A 25,147-nucleotide genomic window follows, 5' to 3' on the forward strand; every position below is an offset into this window, starting at 1 on the left:
TCACTTGGCCCATCTTTCCTGCTCTGCTCATGCTTATCTAACTGCCTACTATAGTGGGAAGACATATGAAAGACCTTAGCAGCAACACAAGGAAACCAGATATGTAATGATTTTAAAATAAAATGAACAACAGTAATAGGAACTATTGAGCATATTCAATGTGTTAGGCCATATTCTAAGTAGTAGGTTAACTTATTTTGTCCTCACCACAACCAATGAGGTAAGAATTATTATTATCCTTATTTTATAGATAATGCTGGTGAAGCATAGTAACTTCCATGATGTCAGGTAAACAAAAGGATATTTTTTTCCCCCTCACATTTTTTAAGAGAGATAGAAACATCAATGATGAGGGAGAATCACTAATTGGTTGCCTCCTGCACACCCCATACTGGGAATTGAGCCCAGCAATTGGGGCATGTGCTCTGACTGGGAATTGGACTCTGATCAACCAATGAGCCATGCTACCTGTGTTCTCCCCTCACATTCTTACTTAAGAGAATATAAGCTCCACCAGGGCAGAAATTTTGGCCCTTTGTTTGTTTTGTTTTTATTACTATATCCTAGGGTCTAGGAGAGTATTTGTCACAAAGGAGGTGTTCAATAATTGATGAAGAATGAAATATTTTTTTTTGGTGGTCTACTATGTTTCAGATGCTTTTCTTGGTATTGGGGATATGTCAGATAAAGAAGAGGTCACATAAAGATAGTCAATTCACTGGAAAATGAGACATTTAAAGTGCAACACAAAAATCATGCCTTGTATTCACCATTATATTTTTGACAATCTCAGTTCGGGAATGCAAATATTTTTCCTACTCTGGAAATATTTTATCAGCCATGCCTGAATGAATAGTGATCAGCTTCAACAAGCACACTAGGGATCAAGAGTTAAGACTACCTCTCTTGAATCAGGGAACAGGCCCCTTAGGGGTGTTTGAACTAAGGTTTAGAGCTCAGCTGTCTCTGCCTGTCTTCTTGGGGTGACACAAGGAGGGAGGGAATGTGCTGCTCCCAACAGGCTAAGTAAGAGAGCAATTTAAATTAAGATGTTAGCCTGGCTGGCATGGCTCAGTGGTTGAGCACAGACCTATGAACCAGGAGGTCAAAGTACAATTCCTGGTCAGGCCATATGCCTGTGTTGCAGATTCAATTCCTATTGTAGGGTGTGCAGGAGGCATCCAGTCAATGACTCTAGTCATTGATGTTTCTATTTCTCTCTCCCTCTCCCTTCCTCTCTAAAATCAATACAATTAGATTTTTAAAAATAAAACAAAATAAGATGTTAACCCCTCTAGATTGTCCCTGGTCTGAACTGGTCCATGACTGACTTGATTCATTAATAATTTTATTAATTATTAATGAATCAATAATTAATTGGTTTGTTAATAATCAATTAATTGTTAATGAATCAAATCAAGAGGAGACCTCAAAATTTCTGTTTTCTGCTGGGAAATGTCTGTGATACTATTAAACCATTCAAAATTTGTGGCCAATGCTTTGAAAGTCCAAAACTCAAATGCCAGAGTTTGGTGAAAGGAAATGTTTATTGATTGAGAGAAGGTGCCAGATGAGAAGATGGGAGTCCTAGTGCCTTTTCAAATAATTCTTAAGAAAGTGTAGAGTTCAGGCTTCTTTTAGGTCAGGGGAAAGGGATAATTGGAGGGGCTGTTTTTGTGGAAAGAAGGCAGACTGGAACATGTTGGATTCAGAGTCTGAGCATTTCACTCTGTAAAAACAGTGCCTTAAATCGGAAGACTACCAGCAATCTGACTAAAGGTTTTGCATTTGTGTAGCTGTTACTTTAAAACTTATACAAATGATGCCGAAACCGATTTGGCTCAATGGATAGAGCATCAGCTTGGGGACTGAGAGGTCCCGGGTTCCATTCCGGTCAAGGCATGTACCTTTGTTGCGGGCATATCCCCAGTAGGGGGTGTGCAAGAAGCAGCTGATCGATGACTCTCATCGATGTTTCTAGCTCTCTATCTCTCTCCCTTCCTCTCTGTACAAAGTCAATAAAAATATATTTAAAAAAAAATAAAACTTACACAAATGACACAATTTTGGGTTTCTGGTGAAGTAATAGATAATTCCTGTAACAGATGGCACTGGAAATAGATGGACAGACAAAACTGAAATGAGAAAGTTGAAGACATAGTCCCAAAAGGTTGTAAAGAATAATGCTGTATTAAAAACATTGAAGCCCTGGCCTGATGACTCAGTTGGTTGGGGATTGTCCTGTGCACCAAAATGTTGCTGATTGGATTCCAGGTTGCAGGCTTGATCCCTGATAGGGCATGAGCACGAGGCAACTGATTAATATTAGGCTCCTAGATCTATGTTTCTCTCTTTCCATCTCTCTGCCTTTCTAAAAAGCAATCAACTATTAAAAAACAATTTTAAAATATTTGCAGCTGAGACTGCAATCTCATGGTAATATATACTTTAGAATTTGCCATTTGAAGTTTTGCTTACCTATTATACAACCTGTAGAAAGGCTGGCTGAATAATTAGCACCTGGGTTTCTGAGTTAAAGAAAAAACAAAACAAAACAAAACAAAAAAACAACTTTCAGTCATCTGATTGATCATCTGGTTTATCTTCCCTTCTTTTTCCTAAAGTGCCTCTTCTCCCCTACCATGCACAGTAGGGGGTGAAAAGGAATATAAATGAGGGAAGAAACAAACGTTCTCAGTCTCTTTTGAATTCTTAAGACTGGCCATGGTAATTTACAAACGTTGGCTTGAAGATGCTCCTGTTTTTTATGTTGCTTTTAAAATGTCAATACCAGTACAATTGAATATTTTGAACTTTTACAAAAGCATTTTCATCAAGGAAAAGATCATTTGTCAGGTTGAGAAACAGCATTCAAATTGAGGTCAAAGCAGAATAAAAGGCTTTCTATTTCAGCGAAAGATGGGCAACTGGTACCCTCTCCTTTGTTTAATTAATTGAACAGGAGACTGAGGGCCAGAAAGGTTCAAGGCTGACCTGATTCCTTTGCTGGCATAGTGGCAGAAAGAATGTACTTACATTTTTCAATGTGTGATTGAAAATAAAAAAGGACCATCGAGTAAGTACATACCTCAGAAAAGAAGTACAGACATTTAGAAAAATATTTCTTTCTTTATAATGATAAAAATGTATTATTAAGCGTTTATGTTCTAAACAATAAATCTCTGGAATTTTGCATAAATATGGCTCATGCCAAATATCAGGGTTCAATATTGTCAAAGATAAATTGAACATGTTACTTTTCTGAGGTGGTAATGTAAATTAATGTTATAGAGTCCCTGAGCTTCCATGTGTTTTACCCTACAGATGAGAAAAGAAACAAGTTTCACTCTAGAAAATTATTTTTCTATTAGGAAACGTTTGAGAATCATTTATGTTGCTAAGCAAACCTATTTTGGACAAAATAAACAGAAAGAGTTCTTCTTTGCATTAAATGGACAGGGAAACTTAGCTTTTGAGAAGTTGAAGAAGAATGGACAGACATTACCTTGATTTGGGTGGGGGGAAAAAGAGAAAGGCACAAAGAAAAAGACTAGACGATGAGAGAAGGGTTGTACAATATTAAAGCAGTTAAAAATAGGAAAACAAAGGATGAAATGTATATTGAAATACATGGTGACACCCCAAAAGACAGGTACACATTCTAAATCCCCAAATTTGTGCATGCTACCTTATATGGTAAAAGGTGTGATTAAGTTAAGGATCTTGAAAGGCTTTATCCAACCTGGATTATCTGGATAGCCTTAAATGGAATGTAAGTTATCTTTCTAACACACACAGTGGAGAAGACAAAGAGAAAATGGCAATGTGGCCACAAGCCAATGAATGCCTGTAGCCACCAGAGCTGACAGAGTCAAGAGAAATTCTACTCCAGGGTCTCTGGGGAAATGATGGCCCTGCCTACACTTTCATTTCAGACTCTGGCCTCCAGAACTGTGAGAAAATAAATGTATGTGGCTTTAAGCTTCCAGTTTATAGTAATGTGTTCTAACAGTCACAGGAAACTAACACAGAGTAGAAGAATAGACAGGTGAGTGTCTGTACTTTCCTTCTCTTTAGTCTCCATGTAGCTATGAAGCTATTAGATGATATTTAAGGGAGTGGCTTGGGCCAACTTCCCATTTCTGGAAGTTATTCCATTTTTCTGGGTATCTCTCATGTTTACAGAAGATATACATTTTTTTTTGTTGTTGTTATTATTGTTTTTGTTTTTCATTTCTGTTTTTGTCCTGTTCATCTCTCTTTTATTACAGGGATGTCTCAATTAAATATAGAAGGGTAAGGGAAAATTTTTTTCTCGCCTATGTTATGTTCCAAGAGATTAATGCCTTCTTATAACAGCCACAATATGATATGATTATAATTTGCATATGGATTAAGTTGGTGAGAAAAGTATAAGTAATAACAACAACAATAATATTTATTGAATACCTACTATAAGAATCTGGTCCTAGCAGGGAACTGAATTTATGCCAAATGGTTCACATTAAGAAACTTTAATGACAGTACTTCCTACAGAGGCATGGGCAGAGCTAGTGAATAAATGAAGCAAACAAACGAGGGATGGTGCTTCACCCAAAGAGAACCAACTGTAGTAAGCAATTGCTATCTAAAAGGACATGGAGAGGAAAGTGTGGAAAAGGCCCAGAAGAACTGGAACCGTGGAGGAAGAACTGCTTGTAAGGGGCTAATGTGAGACCAAAATACATTCTGTAGCTCCTCTACTCTGAATACTTCTGTCCAACCTATTTCATCTCTGATACCAGATTTGTGGTTTTCCATACATCAGTAATTCTGTGACACTAGCTGAACATTCTATAATATAACTCAATTCTGACATTACTTGTTATTGATCCAAAGTCTGTGTGCCTGACACTTCAAAAGATCAAAACTCAAAATGTCAGAGTTTGGAGAAAGGAAAGGTTTACTTATTGAGAAGGCATCAACCAAGAAGATGGGAGCCCTAGTGGTCCTTGAAATCCATCTTATCAAAATAGAGAGTTCAGGCTTCTTTATGTCTAGAGAAAGTGAAATGGGAGGAGCTGTTTGTTGCAAAAAACCATAAGCAGAATTCCTATATGCAAGACTAAGCAGTAGCTCTTAGCCTGAAGGCAGTGGGAATAAAGCAGGATGGACAAGAGGGAGTCAGAGAGATTGAGCATTCTAGTTTATTACTATGTACCTGGTGATAATGTCAGATCCCACAGGTAAAGGGCTCAGTACCATGAGACTACCTTGCTTTCTCTTACTTTAGTTGTCAATAGCAAGAGCAGTTTGTTACCATTGCTTCTGATCTACAGGCTGTGAATGAGAGATTCCCATGACTCCATCTTTGAGTTCTATTAATTAGCTAGAGTAGCTCACAGTGCTCAGGAAAACACTTTACTTACCAAATTACTGGTTATTGTAAAAGGATATAACTCAGCAACAGCCAGGGAGAAGAGATAAATAGGGCAAGGTATGTGGGAAAGGGTGTGAAGCTTCCATGTTCTCTCAGATCACACCCTTCTCTCCAATCTCTACGTGTTCACCAACCTAGAAATAGTCCTAACTCTGTCCTTTTAGCTTTTTATAATATGAAAGCTTTATTATATAGGATCCATTGATTAAATCATTGGCCACTGGGAATCTCTAGCTTCTCAACCTCCTCCCCCATCTATCCTGCCCTCTCCCATGAGGTCAGTGGGTGGAACTGAAATTGTCAAACCTCTAATCACTTGGTTGGTTTTCCTGGCAATCAGCCCCCATCCTTAGGTTATCAAGAGACTTTCCAAAAGCCATCCCACTAACATAAAGTTAGGTGAGGTTGCAAGGGGTTTGTTGTGAATAACAAAAGACAGCTCTATTGCTCTTATCACTTAGGAAATCCCAAAAGTTTTGGAAGCTGTGTCCCAGGAAGAGAGATGAAAAGCAAATATTTATTATTATAAATCACAATATCACAAAGCTAAATTTAAGAGGGGATATGCACCTACTGACAGAAATGTGGTGCCAAAACAGGAAGTAAGAGGAAAGAAAATATCTCAACCTTTCTCTTCCTGAACTTTGATAAGTTCCCTAGGGAACCTGCTATATGTGGTCCATAGTGGTTGGGCTTCCGGGTTATAGAGTCAAGCACAAAAGGCTGGAGAGGGAGGGGATGAAAATGGAAGCTAATTAGCTTGGATCAGCTATGTAGCAAGCCCCTCAGAAATTTTTGTTCTACAATGACCCTCCAAAGATGTGTATTATTATTATTCCCATATTTAGTGAATGTTAATGCTCAAAGGAAGTCATCTACTGAGGTGACCTCATTTTCTGTGCACTCCTCCTTGCTCAGTCCTCTCATCAGCATTGGCCTTTTTTACTCTTCAACAGGGCACCCCCACTGTTGGCCTCTGCATTTGCCATGTACTCAGTAGAGCACACACTGCCTTCAGAGATCTGTATAGCTCACTCCTCCTGCCAAGGGTCTGCTCAAGTGTCATCTTACCATCCAACCTTCTTCAGCCACCCTTGACCCTAATTTCCTATCCTGTATAGCTCTGGCCTCCACCTCACACATTGGATTGCATTTATGTAGGCATTTCTGCTATCCCCTTTGCAGCATAGGTGTTGGGAATGTGGGACTTGCAAAACCATGTATTTCAGTGCCTGGCCCTTAGTGCTCAGTGTCACTGAATGATTGACAATGAGGCTGGTTTGGGATTTGAACCCTGTGTGTGTGATTCTGAATCTCATTGTCTTTCCATCATCATGGGTTGAGAAGCCATGGAAGTGGAATCTATGAGTAACATGTGCTCCATGCAACAATATATGGAAATCACAGAAACAACAGCAAAGCACCATATTTAAAGTTGACAGGTCTCTGCACCATGCAATAAGGAAAAAAAAAAAAAGATCATTTGGGTACAGATAAGAAAAGTCCGAAATATTGATGAGAATCCTGTTTTACAGAATACACACACTCACATACACGTCATCACGCCCCACAAGTTCTCCTTCCTTTCCCAGAGGAAAAGCTGACACATGTGTACCAGATTCCGCACATTCATATCCGGCCCCGGTGGAGAAGCAGATGCTGCATCCACACTTTGTACCCAGATGGGAGCTTTGACACCAATAGGAGCTGTTTGTGTGGATCTTCCCGCCAACACGGAGGTGCCTGGGAGGCTTCTCCCTGACACACTTCTCACCTCCAGTTTCACAGGCAGAGAAGCTGCTGCAAGTAACAGCATTGAGACAGAGTGGGATCATGCTGCACTGGAATCACATTCAGCTGATTGGTTGCTTTTGGAGGGTACATTTTCCCCTCCTCAGCCCCCTTTTTTTTTGGTACTTGTCATGCAAAATGCCACATTGCAAAGGATCACTCCTTCCTTAAAGGGAAAGGATCTGTGTTTCCTTATTTTCTAAGTATGCTGAGGAGTATTAGCTTTCAAAATGTAAAGGTGGCCACTGGTGACGTGGATTTAGATAGTTCCAGGTGCCAGCTGACCATACAGTTAATTTGTGGAAGGAAAAGGAGGCTTTTGGGGATTAAATGGCAAAGCCTTCCACTTTGAGCAATTGTTTCTCAGTGATCCTGAATAGTCTCATAATTACGCTTAATAATTTTTGAATAATGAGCACCTTTATTATGCAAGCTAGGGTGGGAGAAAGGAGGGATCTTGCTTTCCCAGTCTCGATCTTTCTCAGGTAGAACTCTAGTTCCTTGTGCTCCATCACGAGGAGTCATTAGCTGGGCCACGGTGGCCAGCTCTGGGTGCAATGCTGGAACCACTTCTCCAGAAAACATTTCCCCCCTTTTATTACATTTCTATTAAATGTATTTGATTATTTTTTGTTTAAAATCTTTTCTCATTGGGAGGCAGCTTGGATCTTCTCATGTAAAGGGCTCCTCATGGTAGAACTTGTCACTGCCAAGGGCAATTGACTGAACACCCTGCAGGCCACACTAGCTCCTCCTTGGAGGCACTGCCGACCCTCTCCATCATGCTTAGTTTGCTAGTGTAGCATTTTGGGCATCAGGAGGAGGTACCCAGGCCCAGCCTCAGAACATCATACTTCTGTTTGTTTCCTTAGACATAATTATGTGAATGCCTCAGCCATTCTTGATGTTGATGGTAGGTTTTCTGCACATATTTCCTTTCTCTGCATAAAGTAGGGCTTTCTTTTGCCCCTTCTTGCAGCTCTGGTGCCATATGTCTCATGGGACACATAGTGTTCCATGTGGCTCAAGGACCGTTTGTCCTGCTCCCTCACAATATAATAATATTGGCAACACTGTCATTGCATGATGAGGCCTGTAACGATGCGGACTGGCAAGTATTATCCCCATTCCTTTGCTTGCTCTCTCTCCTACTGAGTAGCCCTGAAGTTTCCTCTTCTTCTGAATGCACTGCTTAACTTCTTCTGCACTTTGCCCCTTTCATGACTAAAACATTTACTTAAGAAAAAATGCTGGAAAATAAAAAGGGAGGTCAAAGAATTAGGAAAAAGGCAATGTCATAACAAGTCTTTCAGGGGAAAAATTTCTACTCAAACAGTGAGAACAATTCTGTTTATTATTTTAGAGGCAAAGACAGTCTGTAGCCATAATTAAATTACTGCACTGAGAAAGCAGCATTGTTCAGAGGGGTGATTATGAGTATGGACTCTGGACTCAGACTGCCTGAGTTTGAACCATAGAGCACCACTTACTAGCTGTTTTATTTTGAGTAATTTACGTTACCTCTCTAAGACTTGGTATCTCCATGTTATTAATGGGGATGCTAATGATTTCACAGCATAGTTTTATGAGCAAGAAACTGTGCTGGGAGCTTTAGCATGCTGCTCATGTAGTAGTTCTTAATGAGTATTAGCAGTCAGCATTATGAATTTTAGGTGCACATTATCATTCAAATGAAAACTTCCAAGGAGGAGCTAACAGTCACATTTTATGAAAGTTTACAAACTGTGATGCCAAGAATGGGTCTCATTTCTGTCTTTGGCCATAAAAAGCACATTTCGTGTTCAAAAATTCAAACCCTCACTCCGAGTGTTGTCATTGTATTATTTCCCATTTAAGTGCAAGCATGCTGAAAAGAATCACATCAGTTTAAGGTGCAGGCTCTGACACAAACGCTCCTAATATTTCCTGATGCCACTGTACCCGCATTAAAGCTGTGGATCATGTAACTGCATTTAAACTGGGCAGATTCTGCTAAGGATAGGGCATGAATGGAAATAAAGTACAATTTTTCATTCCCCATGCATTCTTAAATCTTCCTAATGTCAGTGAGAATTATGTATTTATATAAAGAAAAAATAGATCATTATTTCTGTCTACTGCTCTGTCAAGTGTTTGTGCCCTGAAATATTAGATTTCTTTCCTTTTAATGCCCTTTTCTAAGCACACAAAGGTGTTTAATGCATGCTCAATAAATAATGTGAGAATAGCTAATGCTGATCATATGTCCTTCAGATTTTGACCGTCACTGTTTATGCCCAGTCTGTTACATGAAGGTGGCAATGAAACAAAACCATTCTCCACAGGTCTTTATTTCTGTTTTAATTTCTGGCCTAATCTCTAGCATATTTCCCCCATCTTCCCCACACCCCCCGTCCCAAACTTTTTAATTTGCAGAATTCTCCCAGGAAGGGCGAGACATAACCTTGGCACATCACAATGATCATAAACTCCAGTCTTGAAGAATAATCCTGAATATATATTGTACTAGCTCTGTCCTGTATTCATAGCATTAACTTTAGCATGAATCGTATGTGGCTAGGAAATAATGCATAATATTGATTTTGATTTTTTTTTCCCTCCAGGCTGTGTCTTAGTTCTTGGCCTTGATCTTGAAAGTAAGGTAGATGTTAGGCATTATTATCTAGCAGAAGGAGTAAAAAATCAATTTTATCTCCTGGCACTTCATTCCCTTTCCTTGCGATGGCCAGACAGCAATGCTGGAACGGCTATAAGCTCTTCTTGACTTATAAAAGTTTGTGATGCTGATCTTTGCTGGAAATCCAGTCATAACAACTCTTCGTTATACCCAATGCATATTTTCAGAGGGTAAATATATAATGAGCATGGTGACTAATTAAGTTGCATTTTCATGGTCATAATAATTTCAAGAAATCACCTTTGTAAGGATAAGATAGGATTTAAAAATTATTTTGAAATAATGTAGACTTCTAGAAGAGTTGTAAAGGTAATAGAGTTCCCATATATCCCTCACCCAGCTCCCACTAATGTTAACATCTTGCATAACTATGGTACATCGCTCAAAACTAAAAAAAAAGAAGTATGTCTAACAGTACTCTCTAACTTACAGACTTTGTTTAGTTTTTCTATTCATATTCTTTTCTGTTTCAAACTCCAATCCAAGATATCGCATTGCATTAAAAAACCTATTTTTTGAGAAATATATATTTTTTGAGAAATATATCTTTGCTAGTAGCAAGAATATAAGTGTAGCTGAACACTAAGTCACAGAGATCCTTTTTGATTTTTTACATTTCTGGAGGTTGCCAGTAAAGGACAGATGCTTGACAAGCCAAACATTTGTCTAATGAAATGGCTTTCAACTTTATTGTCAAGACCCCCAGGTACTTTTGAATCAATGGAGGGATATATTCCCATAAAGTATTGAAATCTTTGCATGGTTAATGCATTTATAAACTGGAGTAAATGCCAGTTTATTCTAATAGTAACCTTATTCTTATTTGCATTTAAAAAATGCTTTTTGGAGTGCGAAGAAAAAGGTGGTATGACTAGGAGCTCATAAACTTACCTCTACTTAATTGCTTCATTCTTTATTTTCTTCATCCTTGAAAATGACATGCATCCTCAAGACTTTATCTAATTTAATAAAACCCAAGATCCTCAGAATAAGAAGAGTGATTGCATCAATGTTCAATAACTTGAGAAAATAATTTGAAAATCACATATTGGGCTCTTTTACTAGTAATCTTCTTGTTGTTCATATTTGATGTCACCCTTTCAGACTTTATTTAGAGCTTTTCTGATAATATGAAAGGAGATGTTATAGAAAGTCTGCTATAAAATCTCTTTACGTGTGTGTGTGTGTGTGTGTGTGTGTGTGTGTGTGTGTTAAAGACTATATTTGCCTCTATCCTTCTTTCTGGAATGCACATACATTTTTATATTTGCCATGGTATTATTTTCAAATTCCTTCCTTGCTTCCTTCACTAAGAGTGTCTAATATGACTTAGACACTATATGTAGGCCTCAGGGAAAAAAAAGTTAATAAGACATAGCTTCTTCTCCAATTTGGATTGTAGATGATTGAAGGTAAGAGTCTGAAATTAATAAGAGGTAGTACATAAAAGGTATTTTTTTTCAGCATAAGTTTTTAATTCTGCCCATCGAAACAAAGGAAGTCTTCAGGAATGAGGTGATGTTTAAAATGAGCGTAGAAGGATAAATAAGTAATTCCCAGAAGATCAAGTACTGGGAGAGAATGGGAAGGTGATTCCAGGCAGACAGAACAGAGTGTAAAGGTATGGGGGGAAAGGTAAGAACATGATCTTTTTTAAAGAAATACAAATCCTTGAAAGGGCTGAAGTGTCAGATACTGTGTGAGAGAATGTAGATAAATGAGATCAGAAATTATACCTATTAGAACTGGGCACTGATGTCTGTCAGATCTAATCAAGAGATGATGATGCTTGAACTAAAGTGGCAAGGTAGATGAGAACATGAGATGGATTCCAGAAGCAAGGAGGGTCAGTTGAAGGAGAGACCCAGTTTTCTGATGTGGTGCAATAGTTTGTTGGAAATATAGGAACATAGGTAGAGAGACAATTTTGTGCTTGGTATGTACATTAGAAACTAATGTGTTCCCTTTAGATATAATGATATTGATATATCTATGCAATATCTGCATTAAGGTAAACTATGAATCCCAAGAGAGAGATGTGAGCGGAATAAATTATTAGGAATCTGACAATATCAGATGAGATTTGAAACTATAAGATTAAAGGGGATTATGAACTCAAGGGAAGAGAAAATAAAAGCAAATGGGATAAAATTGCGTTTAATATGTAGATAGAGAAAGAGGAAGACAGGTAAAAGCATGAGATGGAAAGGCCAGAATGATAGGTGTTAAAGCCAGTGGCTGATAAGAATAGGTCGGAATATATAATTGGATACAAATCTCAAGTTAAACAGGGTTAGTAGTATGTCATATGGCTGTCAGGTTAAGGAAGATGAGTAGGGAAAAGTGGTGTGGACCAGAGTTAAGAATCATGCATTTGTTAGTTACATTAATAAGAGTATTTTGAATAAAATAGTAGGGAACATAAGACAGGAGTGGTGTACATAGGACAGGAGTCAGTTTACAAGAGGCTGAGGACTGAATGAAGAAGCAAGTGGCCAGAAACACAGAGGATATATTATAGATTATACATTCTAAAAGCTTGTAAATGAAAAGAAGACTGAAACAAGGACTGGTGCTAGGAATACACAGAATTGAAGAACTGGTTTCCTTTATTATGTCATTTACTTTTGCTTGTTTGTTTGCTAACAAAGGAGGAAATTATTTTGCTTGTGGGATAAGGGAGACCTTCTTGTGATGAAAAAAGATCGATGATGCAGAAAAAAATCACTGAATCAGCAATGGATGAAGGTTCCAGAGAAACCTCAAGCTCATGTCAATGTAGAGCAAATGTGAAGACACTAGCATCAGACAGGAGCTTTGTAATCCTCATCTTTGGGTATCGAATGGGAGGAGGTAAAGAGGAGAATAGATATTGATATATTTGAAAGGGTCCAGGGCAAAGATATTATGGTAATTCTGATTAATAGCAGGTGAACCATGAGATCTTGAGGAGAGAAAAAAATAGTAAATCCAGAAGAAGATAAATGGATTGTAATGAAAGGAAGGGGTCAATCCAGGAGGAGAAGGGGGTCAATCAGGAGGCCAATCAAATCTGAACTTATTGATTAGATTAACTATCTAATTGATAAGTGATCGAGGCTGATTAATCTCATACATGCTCTCTCTACTTACTTACAAGTTGTCAAGCTTTTAGCGATAGTACAAAATTTTAGGCAAGATTTATACAAGAAATATACTTTGCTCTCTTATGTGAAAGAAGTGAGGTTAAAAAATGTTTGTGTTATTACTGTCCAGGAATGAGGTCAACTGCAGGGACCTGCTGGCAATGAGCACTCTACTGTTTATTGCCTCTTTAGTTGAAAACCCAATTTCATCTTCTATCAAAGATCAGGCTGGTGCTATTTTATGGTAAACATAGTAACTGCCTCACAGAAAATTACATTTTTAACAGGCACCCAGTTAAATAATATCCTTGGATACTCACCACTTAATACTTTAAAACTTTCACCACTTAATACATTTGATCTTGTGTGTTGCTATTGCTAATCAAGGCATCCTACAAAAAATATATACAGATAGGTTATTTTACTTAGAGAAAGAAAAAGAGTTACAACAATGTTTTCTGAAGTTTTGGTAGTATTTACTACTAGGGTGTAAAGAACATCTCTTCACTCATTCAGGACATACTTCTTTAACATTTACCAAGTACAGCAGGGCTTTGTCCTAGGTAACATGTGAAGCATCTGTTTACAGTACTAAAAAATTACTCTGCTGTGACTGATCCTTTGATGGTAGCTGTAACAGCAGAAGTGACCCATTGATTCACATAACACTTGCTAGAATGAGTGCTCTGAAAAAGCAGGACATTGTTTACTTAATCACATTGTTCCTGGAGCTTCGGATCTAAGACATATAGAGCCTGATCATCATGAACATCTGGATACTGGGTGGATGCAGATTTCAATGCTTTGAGTATGGCTCCCACACATGCAAGAGTAGGTACACTGAATTACATTTGTAAGTTTAGGGACATAGGGTGATACTCACATATATAAACAATCCACATACCTAAAATAGGTTATTGTACCTGGATCCTGGGACATCAGGAAGATCATGGACTTAGATGGGAAAAAAAAATCCAACAAAACTTATTTCATTATTTTCTCTAACCTCAGACTGAAATTTTGCATTTCCTTGAAATGATTACATATGTAGGAATAAGCCACAAGGGTATAAATTGATCACTAACTAAAAGGTATATTCAAAGAAAAAACTGCATTATGGTTGTTGCAGATACCTCAAAATACTAAGTTGAAATATGGGAGTTATTAGATTCACTATTAGATACTCTATTCTTTCTGATTAAAATAAAGAACTTGTATTGCCATATTAAAATGTAATTCTTTTAAATCGTTTGATAACTGGATTACTTTATAACTGGTTTCCTTTGAAATTCATTTTATGCTTTTAAAAACATCACTCCAAGAAATAGTGTTGCCATAGATTTTTTGCCAAGATGGTTTCAATTCCTCCCATCCTTGTTGGTGTATACCTTTGCACTGTGACTTTGTTGCTTCTCTCATCAAGAGATGGGGTTTTTTTGTCCCCTTGAATTTGGTCTGGACTTCGATTTGCTCTGACCAACAGAATGTTGCAGATAGGACATACTTCTGAGCTTTGTCATATAAAACGTGGCAACTTCTACTCTCATATTCTTGCTGTCTCCTTCTTCCCACATGGGAGCCAAGGCTGAGCATCTTTAGAATGGGAACCATATGGAGATAGGCCCTGCTGATGACCAGCACTAGACCAGTTCTTACCATTTCATAGCAGTTGAGTTTCTTTTTCTTTCTTTTTTTTTTTTTTTTTTAAATTTGAAGTCTTTATTGTTTAAAGCATTACATTAGTCCCTCCACACACACACTTACTGACCTCTTCCTGGCTGCTCCCAACCCCCAGCACATGCCCTCACCCCCCTACTGTTTGTGTCCATGGATTATGGATTTGAACCAGTATCATTCGGGTTCCAGAGCTCATGCTTAAAGCACAAAACTGTCTCTGCTGTGTTATCAAAGTGGGAGTAGAGGATATGTCAGAGAAGGAGATGGGAAAACTCAGAAATTAGGTTTGAATTTGTCTTAGAGCTGATGAGAAGGAGTTATTGAGCACAGGAAGCTGCAATTGTGAGTTTAGGGCAGAGATAAATGGTAGGTAGTTAGGATAACTTTGCTGAGAAGAGGTGGTAAATGGTATGCAAAGCACCCACAGGAGGGGCTGACCTTGTAGTTTCAGAAGGAATCCTCTACTGAAGAGCAGAAAAGGTAAGATGAGAGCAAATGTAGGCAGGCTGAAACATTTTAGTACAGAAGTCAAGATATTTGCCATATAAAATTTTTTTTTTTTTTTTTTTTTTTTTTTTTTTTTTTTTTTTTTTTTTTTGCAAAGTAAGTCAACAAGGTCATTTGCTGAAAGTTGGGAGGTAGACGAGGTGTTTAGAGTGTGGAAACGTTTAAGGCCATCATTGTTGAGAGAGGGATAGCAAGCTGATGGGAAACATATAAAGATTGTAAGCAGTTTGCAGGCCTATTTGAGGTCAGGCCATGACTTTATAGAAGTATCATACTGCTACTTTGGGAAGTTTTCTCTGCCTCAATTCCACAGCCTGGGATTGACTTGAAGAAGCCAAAGTTTAATTAATCCAGGGTGGGAGATTTTGTAGACATGTTTTAGAAAGGCCCAGAAGATTTAAGGAACTGGTAAGACAAGAATTATAATGAGGCTGGGGATGGAAGGAAGTAGCCCAGAAGGGGCTCATGGGAAGGAGAATGTGGAGCAGGCAGCAGATGAGGGATCCAAAGAACATGATCTCAGAAGTAGGCCACTAGCCAGAAGGTTGTGCTTGTGGAGTTGGAGCCATTCAAGACATGGTGAGTTCCAGTGGGCAACTTGGAAGGAAAAGGAGGCCATGGCTTAGGAGGTAAGTGTTTGAGAGACAAGAGTGTTGAGGTGATGCTCATATTGATGCTATTACCAGATCTAGAGAGAAAGTCAGACAGAGAAAGATGATAATGCATGAAACATAGTTTATAAGAACCAGAAGATGAGGGGAGTGAGGAAAGGAGGAATAGAGTGGGCATGTACAAAGGACTGAGAGTTTATTAGGAGAAAGGTAGAAAAAAAAGGATGCTGCCCCACCTATCACTTTTCAGTCCAGAATACATAGGACACATTGATTAAAACATAGGGCAAGCAGTATAGATTCAGAGAGGGTCCATTTCAGTTGACCTGTAGAGGTTGGAGAGATGGGGGAGAATCTCTTGGTTATGTGGTGGGTATTCCCAAGTCACCATAATAAGATTCAGAAGAAAAAGGAGGTGTGAGAGTGTGAGTTAAAACAGAGAATGCTCAGTGTATCGTGGCACTAAAAGTCAGATGAGTACAGAGGATGAGATGGGCTTACAGCTTCAGCAAAAGTTGTGAGGAATAATTTGGTCTCGGTAGTCTCTAGAAACATTTATCAGTCTTACAGAATTTAGCTGTAATCTGGATGAGAAAGAAGTCAGATGGTGTATAGTGGGACTGAGCATTGCTTTTCCTCTCTCTTGGTAAGAGGGTGGCAGCTGTGCTTATATGGTGGTAATAGTGTTGGTAGAGCAGCAAGAACAGGCCTGCTGGGCTCACCTACCCTTCCATGTAGGGTGAGACTTCAGTGCCAGTGACTGAATGATCCTGTGTGGCCTACGTCAGGCTCTGCCTTGAGTTAGTCGGTGGTTGGTGTCCTGTCAATACTCCAAGGGACCTGGGTGGCCACCAGCTGTGTGAAAATGGATTACCGCAAACATTCTTCCAGTTCTCTATTTGTGCACATTTATAATAACTTGACTTAGGATAAATTTTCAGAAATGAAATGTTAAAGGAAATGGATAATTTTAGAGTTTGGGGTATATATTACAAATTCCCAAGCATAAGGTTTCTACTACTTTCCATTCCCACTTACAGTGAAAAAAGAGCTCTTTCCACATTCTCTTCTTCACATGAAGTTTTAAAAGTTTAAAATTACTGCCAATGTAAAACATAAACCTTGGCATCCTATTATTAATTCATTTTGCTTTTTTATTAATGGAGCTCTGAAAAAGGACCATTTGTATTCCCTTTTTTTTTTCTGTGTGAAGCTTTCATTTGCACACTTTGTTCAGCCTCTTATTGAGATTTTGTTTTTACTTTCTAAGACTTCTTTACATAAATATTAACACTGTCTCTAGATTATCTATGTTTACTTTCTTGTTTACTTGTGTTTTTATTTTTTATACTTTTGATTATTAGATACTTTTACATTTATTCTGAAAAAATCACTACATATTTTCTCACCCAACTTAATTCTCAGGCTCTGCTTTAGTCTGAAAGGGTCAAAGATTTTCTGCAGAATTAGGTCTTTAAAATTAAAGCCATTGCTTCCACTGGCTAGGTGTAGGGAATGGCATTCAAAAGGGAGTAGGAAGATCCTTTTCCAGAAACCTCTTTTAGTACATCTTTGAATTTTCAAAATGAAGTCCAGGAGCTAGTTTGAGATCATTGTTACCTGCTTTGAATGTCACAGATATTTTGCAAAATGTAAATAGTTGTTGACCTTGAAATAAGTCTTTTCTGTAGGGTAAGACAGAGCCTATTTGAGAGGGTAAAGGAGATAGTGGGAAGCAGGCGAGCTCAAGTCATCTGGTCTTCCATGTAGGACAAGGCTTCTGTGCAACAAATAAAGAGATAGGAAGAAAGCACAGCTCTTGAGGAGCTTTCCTTTGAAGAGCTGCTATGAAATAGACATAGCTGGAAAAAGATGTGTGAGCAAAGGACAGTCTAGATTTGGCCTGGTCCAGGCTCTCAAACCTACAGTTATTCACTAGGCCTCCCAATTTTTTTTTAACATGGGTTAATAAGAGCTGTCTAAATTAAGTATAGGGTATTAAGTTTTACTCTACCATTAACTACAGGCTAAGTTAATAATTTTAAGCACATACTCTACAGTATTTCAAATAGACTCATGCCACATACTTTAAATTCTTTCATAATATATTCTTTCAATGCACTCCCAAAGATTACATTGAAATAATGTTAATAATTCACTTCAAATATTGTGTATGTATGTATTTCAATTTTTGTCACAAACCATTGTCTTAAAAATTCTAATGAAGAAGATGTGATATTCATTATAAATGAGGCCTAAGAGGGCCAGGTTCTTGGCTAGGTTCTTATAAGAGGAAACTTCATCAACTACTGGACTTCACCAACAAGACAACAAAACTTCACCAAGAAACAAGGTCAAAGACAGTTTCCCATTTACACAACAAAAACATTTCTTAATATAAGTACATATTTGAATAAATGCAAGTGGGTTGAATAAAATGGTACATTTATGCCCCTTCACCCTCCTGTGACTTCATCTCCCTGATTTGATCTTTTGCTATCCAGGTCACGTAACTTTATTACCCAGGATTTGTAAATCTCTTCCCAATGAGCAGTTTTCCATACTGAAAGCTACTTCCTCAAACCTGCTGTGTATTCAACTAAGGATAAGATATTTTCCCCCTAGAACTCACATTCTGACTGAAGTGTCAGATAAATGAGAAAGAAAGAGAAAAAGAAACACACACACACACACACACACACACACACACACACAGATATTGCTATTATTACCATGTTAGAGGCATATACAGTTGATGGGAATACAATAGATGAGGGAGATTTATGAACTGTGTCAATATTGACCATATGTTCTTAGCATGTTTTGTGTTTATGAATTGTGTCTATAGGAAACCCTGAACTATTCTGATCTCAAATCCAGACAGATTTCATCATGCTCCTTACAAGCAGCACCTGCCAAGAATCTTAGATCTGGCCATGTCAAAAGTCTTATATATAATTATTTCATTCCTATATTACCACCTCACCTTCATTTCTAACCTCTTGCTTATTTTTTTTTTTGATTTATACTTGCTCCTTGTTCCTAAAGAAAATGTTGACTTCATAATCTGATCATTGGTAAGCTCTTAAGTAGAAATCATTTTTTATACTATATTTCTCTTTGTTTCTGACCATTCCAGATGCTGTCTAAAAAAGATTAACCTTGATTCCCAAGTATGTATGGCTTTTGACTAATTTGCCTAAGGTATTCTTATGCCCAAACTGAAAAAAGTTATTTAATCATATTTTGATAGCATATAAAAATAATGAACCAAAAGTCAAATAAGATTTGATAAGTAGACTCAAGTGAAAGGCATATTTCAAATCTGTGCGTGATGTTCAGCAAAAGGAGTTGTGTGCTTGCATGTGTGTGTGTGTGTGTGCGCGCGTGTGTGTGTGTGTTGGTGGAGATGGTATGGTGTGGGCAGTTCAGAAAGGAGATGTTCAGCCAAGGAACTGTGAATTAGCCCTTTGCTCAGTCTGAGGGCTGAAACTCAGGATCAAAAACTAAGCTCCTGGGTTAACTGAGCTGGAAGATTAAACATTTGCAGCAAGCTGTGAAGCTTGAACTCTCTTTAACTACCAGTAACAGGTTCTCTTGCCTCATCTTCCCCAGAATGAAATGAGGGAATTGAGCCATTGACAAGTTCAATGAAACCCTCTGCATTCCTTTGGAGTGAAAAAGATTGCAGACACATGATGCTGACAGGGCCATAGATCGAAAGGATCTATGAAAAGGGAAATGATTTCTTATTTTTCAAAATGAAAAAGGTGCTTTCAGTGTAAATTAAGTTTCATCTGTTAGAGATCTCCAAGTCTAAAAAAATGCATGCTTCCTCAGAAAATCATATGTAACTACTCTAGAATAACCCTAGTCTTTGCTAATAAATGTTCATTCCCAGTGTTTATCATGCAAAATGAGACAAATTTGTTTCCTTTCCAACTTGCTCCCTTGCATGCACGTGACTTTTTTGCAGGCTAAGACTCCCTCCACTCAGGCCTAATGAATCAACAAGGAAAGAATCTGAGTTCCCACAGTTGTGTGATAAATCCTGCCCGCACCTTGTATTCATGAAAAACAAATAGTGCTCCGCCATGTTAGCACCACATGGGATTCCTCAACTCTTACAGGAACTGTGAATGTTCAAAGAACCCCTTGGGCAAGGGTAACGACTTACAGTTTAACAGGCTAAAACATATGGTGATCTCTTCACACTTAACTATTTGGCTGTGCAACAAAAATTAAATAACTACTAATTTAACTTTCACCATGATAAATTCAGGAGTAATGGATTTTCCAAATAACGAAGGCAAATCCTTTCAAAGCAGAAGTTAACTAATTAATATCTTACTAGAGGCCTGATGCACAAAATTCGTGCAAGAGTAGGCCTTCCTTCCCCCGGCTTCCAGCATCGGGTTCTCTCTGGCACCTGGGACCCGGGCTTCCCTCATAGCCCGGCTTCGTCCCGAAAGTCATCTGAAAGGATGTCTGGTATAATTAGCATATTATTCTTTTATTATTTAGATGTGCCATGACAGGTACTAGGCACATTTATAAATATTACTAGAGGCCTGATGCACGAGATTCGTGCACTTGCGGGAAAGGAGGAGAGGGGTCCTTCAGCCTGGCCTGCTCCCTCTCACAGTCTGGGAATCATTGGGGGATCAGGCCTAAACCATCAACTGGACATCCTTAGCACTGCCGAGGAGGTGGGAGAGAAACCACCAACACTGCATTTGCCATCCATGAGCCCAACTTCTTGGCTTCTGGCTTAGTGGCGCGCCCCCTGTGGGAGTGCACTGACCACCAGGGGGCAACTCCTGCATTGAGCATCTGTCCCCTGGTGGTCAGTGCACTGGTTGTTCTGCCATTCAGTCAATTTGCATAGTACCTTCTTATTATATATTGTAGAATCTTACTTACAACCTTGCACAAACCCCGATAGGTAGATACTATCATGGGGACATCATAGTTGAGGAATCTGTCTCAGGAAGGTTAAGCAACTGACATTTATGCAATCATTTAACACTAAGTCTTTGCAAGAAATATTATTTTAATGGTACTATTCAACAATGCATCTTACACTTTAATTTTATTAAAATAATAAATAATTTAACTTGTTTTTGATGACAATCACTTCAAGCAACAGTTATTATGTTGTTTGATGCATAAAGAGGAAAGAGATATGTTAAGAGGAAAGAGATATGTTAGTGGTAACTTTTCTTTCACAAAACCACCCAGCTGCTTTCATTTTGCAATTCTAATGCTTGATTTTAATATGTTTTCTCTTTCTTTCCTTTCTGTCAGATCATTAGCTAGCACTTCGCTTTGCTTTCAAAATTTGGCCACTAGCAATAAAATCTATCTTACCTGAAAGTCTTATTTCTAATCTTCCATATACTAGGAAACTAGGTAAATAAATGCATTGAATTGTATAACAGAAATAAGGGTTAATAGACTCCTTATAAGCAAGAATACCGAGTTCTTCTCTGCCACAAATATATGAAGGCTATGCATTGTTTTCTAAATCCTCTGAGGCCTTTTCCTCTATTTCTAGTTAAGTTTTGTGATATGTGACCTTTAGATAAGTTAGGTTTTATCGTTCAATTCAAATCATAATTCCTGCATTTGGCCTCCCTCTCTATCTCTCCCTCCATCCCTCCCTGTCTAGTTTTCCCGTTACATTTTGTACATGAAGGAATTCAGTAAGCATCACAGCCTGCTTTGTCTTTGAATCTCGATGTTACAGATTTTGATCATCTTTGTATTTGCTATTTAACTAAAACTAAAACACAATAAGTATGAATTCTATTACACTTCCAATGTCCTTTTATCTCTGAACTTTAGTGAGGACATCTTAATAATGTGACTACATCTCCCACAACAAAATGATAATGCCTTCTGTCTTTTAGCTTTCTATGCAATCTATTTACATGTAACATTTCATTTAATCCGCACAATAAAATGACAAGGTGGACACTGTCACTGCCATTTTGAAGGTGAGAAGGGTAGGCTCAAAGAGGTTAAGTTATTAGATTTCTTTTTATAATTTTTGAGGGCTGAAATTAGGATTAAAAAATAGATCTGTTGAACTTTAGAGCTTATGCTTTTTTCCTGTGCAAAATGCATAACAGGCATATGTTAGACATGCATGATATAAGCAAAAATTATATATATATATATATATATATAAGCCTAAGTGACCATTACAACTTATGACTGGACAATCACCGATGACTGGACAATCAACCTGTAGCTATGACATGTACTGAACACTAGAGGGCGGTTGCTTAACAAAGGATATGCCCTCTGATGGTAAGTATGCTACCACAGCTAACCACCTGCAGCCAGCCAACCTCCTGCAGCCCCTCCCTCTGGCCAGCTCACCTCAATCAGCCTGGGTGACCAACCTCCTGCAATCCTTTCCCCTGACCAGCCTTGTTGTGACTGAGTAAGATGGCCCCATTCAGCCAGGAGATATCCCAGCTGTGCACAAATTTGTGCACTGGGCCTATAGTGCATTTACAATATGTTTAAGCCTATGTATAGGACACAGACAATAGTGAGGCAAAGGCCTGGTGGGGGAAGTGGGGTGGAGGAGACCAATGGGGGAGGGGGAGGGCAGACAGGAGCATCTGTAATGCTTTCAACAATAAAGATACATTAAAAAAATAAAGAACAGCCCTAACCGGTTTGGCTCAATGGATAGAGCACTGGCCTGCGCACTCAAGGGTCCTGGGTTTGATTTTGGTCAAGGGCATGTACCTTGGTTACAGGAGGCAGCTGATTGATGTTTCTAACTCTCTCTCTCTCCCTTCCTCTCTGTAAAAAAATCAATAAAATATATATATTTTTTAAAAAACAAATGACTGATGATGAGGTGAGAGAAATAAGAAAGGGAATGACATTGTAAACTGGACTTGGACTTTATTGAAAGAAATTGTCTTTTAGAAGAAAGTCTGCTTCCTCTCCCCCACCTCTCACTATGTCTATCCAATCCTTGTCCTCCTCTTCCACCTACCTCTTCTTTATTTCCTGACAATTTTCTCTCTGTGTTTGACTACAGTGGCCATTGTGGAGATATAGAGGAGGAGGATGTGAAGAAAACCCTATAGGCTTGCTATAAACTTGAAGAAAAAAGTGATTTCCCAACCCAAATTCCAAGAGTTGGACAAAACCTAGAGATCACAAAATCCTCCAAATTTTTTTTGGAACACTTAGAACACATGTGTGCAGTAACAAATTAGATGTGCATTCCATGTCTGGTAAATATCAACCAAGTCAGGTCTCTCCTCTCCACTCCATGGGTTCCTGCCTTGGAGGTCCTCACCATCCTTCATCTCAATTAATGTCCTGGTGTCTTACCTTATTTCCTCTTCTGTGCTCTTTATGCCTCCTTCAAACCAGTTTCAACCTTAGTGGTTTCCTTTCCTTTTTTGAACACTCACTTCATCAGTTAAAAAAAAAAAAAAGAATGTACACTCATGTATGTATGGATATTTAAAACTAAATATGGCTGGACAGGCATAGCTTAGTGGACGGGCATCAACCTATAAACCAGGAGATCACAGTTTGATGCCCTGTCAGGGGACATGCCCAGATTGCAGTCTTTATCCCTAAGGTGGGGCATGCAGGAGGCAGCTGAAAAATGGACATTTAAAATGAACATATATGAGTAAATATAAATTGAAGTTTTAACATTTTCTTCTCATTCCCTACTTTGAAGGCTGTTCAGATGCATTCTTCCAAGGGATCTTTCTGGTGTGTTAAAAATCCTTTACTGGCAACTTAGTCTTTGCAATAATATCTCATTTTTTAATATGTGCAGTATGTCCTTTATTTTTTATTTTTATTATTTTTATTTTTTTAAAATATATTTTATTGATTTTTTTACAGAGAGGAAGAGAGAGGGATAGACAGTTAGAAACATCAATGAGAGAGAATCATCGATCAGCTGCCTCTTGCACACCCCCTATTGGGGATGTGCCCACAAACAAGGTACATGCCCTTGACCTGAATAGAACCAGGGACCTTTTGGTCCACAGGCTGACGCTCTATCCACTGAGCCAAACCGGTTTCGGCTATGTCCTTTATTGAGATGGCACTTAGCATCTGTCAGGCCTCATCCTGGATTATGCTTTCCTATACTTTGACTTGATATTTTATTAATACCCAGTTATTTATGCTGTGTGTTGTGTTTTTTTTTTTTTTTTTTTTAACAAATCATGAAATTACATGTATCTATTGATATATATTTAAAACTAGTTCATGAACATTGAATTTTCTTTCTTCCTCTTCTTTATTAAAAAGGTAATGGCTCTTACCCTTTGAGACAGCATGGAGGGACCTGGAGAGTATCATGCTAAGTAAAATAAGAAGGTCAGAGAAAGACAAGTATCACATGATCACACTCATGTGTGGAATCTAAGTAACAAAATAAGCTGATGAATTGAGTGGACCCAGAGACAGGGAAGTAGGATCAGAGTTTGGAATCTCAGAGGGAAAGTGGGGGCGGATGAGCAGGTAATCAACTTGGACAGGGACAATAGAGTGTTGAAGGCCTGGGGCAGATAGGGAGGGTATAGGGATGGGCTGGAGCAGGTTAATGGGGGGGAAAGGGGGGATATGTAATACTTTCAACAATAAAGAATTATTTTTTAAAAAGTAATGGGAGCATTTAAATCTTTGATGAGTCACTCTCTGCAGGAAGACTTCCCTTGGCAGACTCACTTCTCCTTGTTACCCTGTTCCTTTACATCCTGGTCTCCAAAGTGAGGCAGGTACTCACCAGGTGAGGAAGACAATTGATTTGGGTGTAAAACAATATAGCACTTCATGTTGATTGCTATCTCATCTTTTTAATTATATAGCATGTTTCAATGTAGAAGTAAATAGGTGGCTATTCACACATATTTTATATATTTATTTTATATATAAACTTTGTGTGTATTTATAAAGTACATAATCAAATTTATATATAATAGGGTTTGCTCAACTTACATGTGTGTATTGTTGTTTGTTATTGTGATAATTTATTGATTTATAGGTGTACTTTCTCCAGTTTTTATTTTGAAATATTTGTAGCCCAGAAGCCAAAGCACTGCTTGGAAGAGTATATATTTAATATATGTGTGTTGAGCTAAATAAAGCATAATTTAATATTTCATGACTCTTCATTGTTCTCAATCACACATTTATTGTGTCAAATGCTTTAGGGCAATAAATTGAATGTTTCTGGAGAGTTTTATGAAGTTGAATGTCAATATAAGACTTTTCCCCTTGGAATCACTAGAGAATTGTAAGTACACATAAATTAATGATACAGCTAAGTTACTGTGGA

The sequence above is a fragment of the Pipistrellus hanaki genome (assembly GCF_964339955.1).
Source record: "Pipistrellus hanaki genome assembly, chromosome: 1".
NCBI lineage: Eukaryota > Metazoa > Chordata > Mammalia > Chiroptera > Vespertilionidae > Pipistrellus > Pipistrellus hanaki.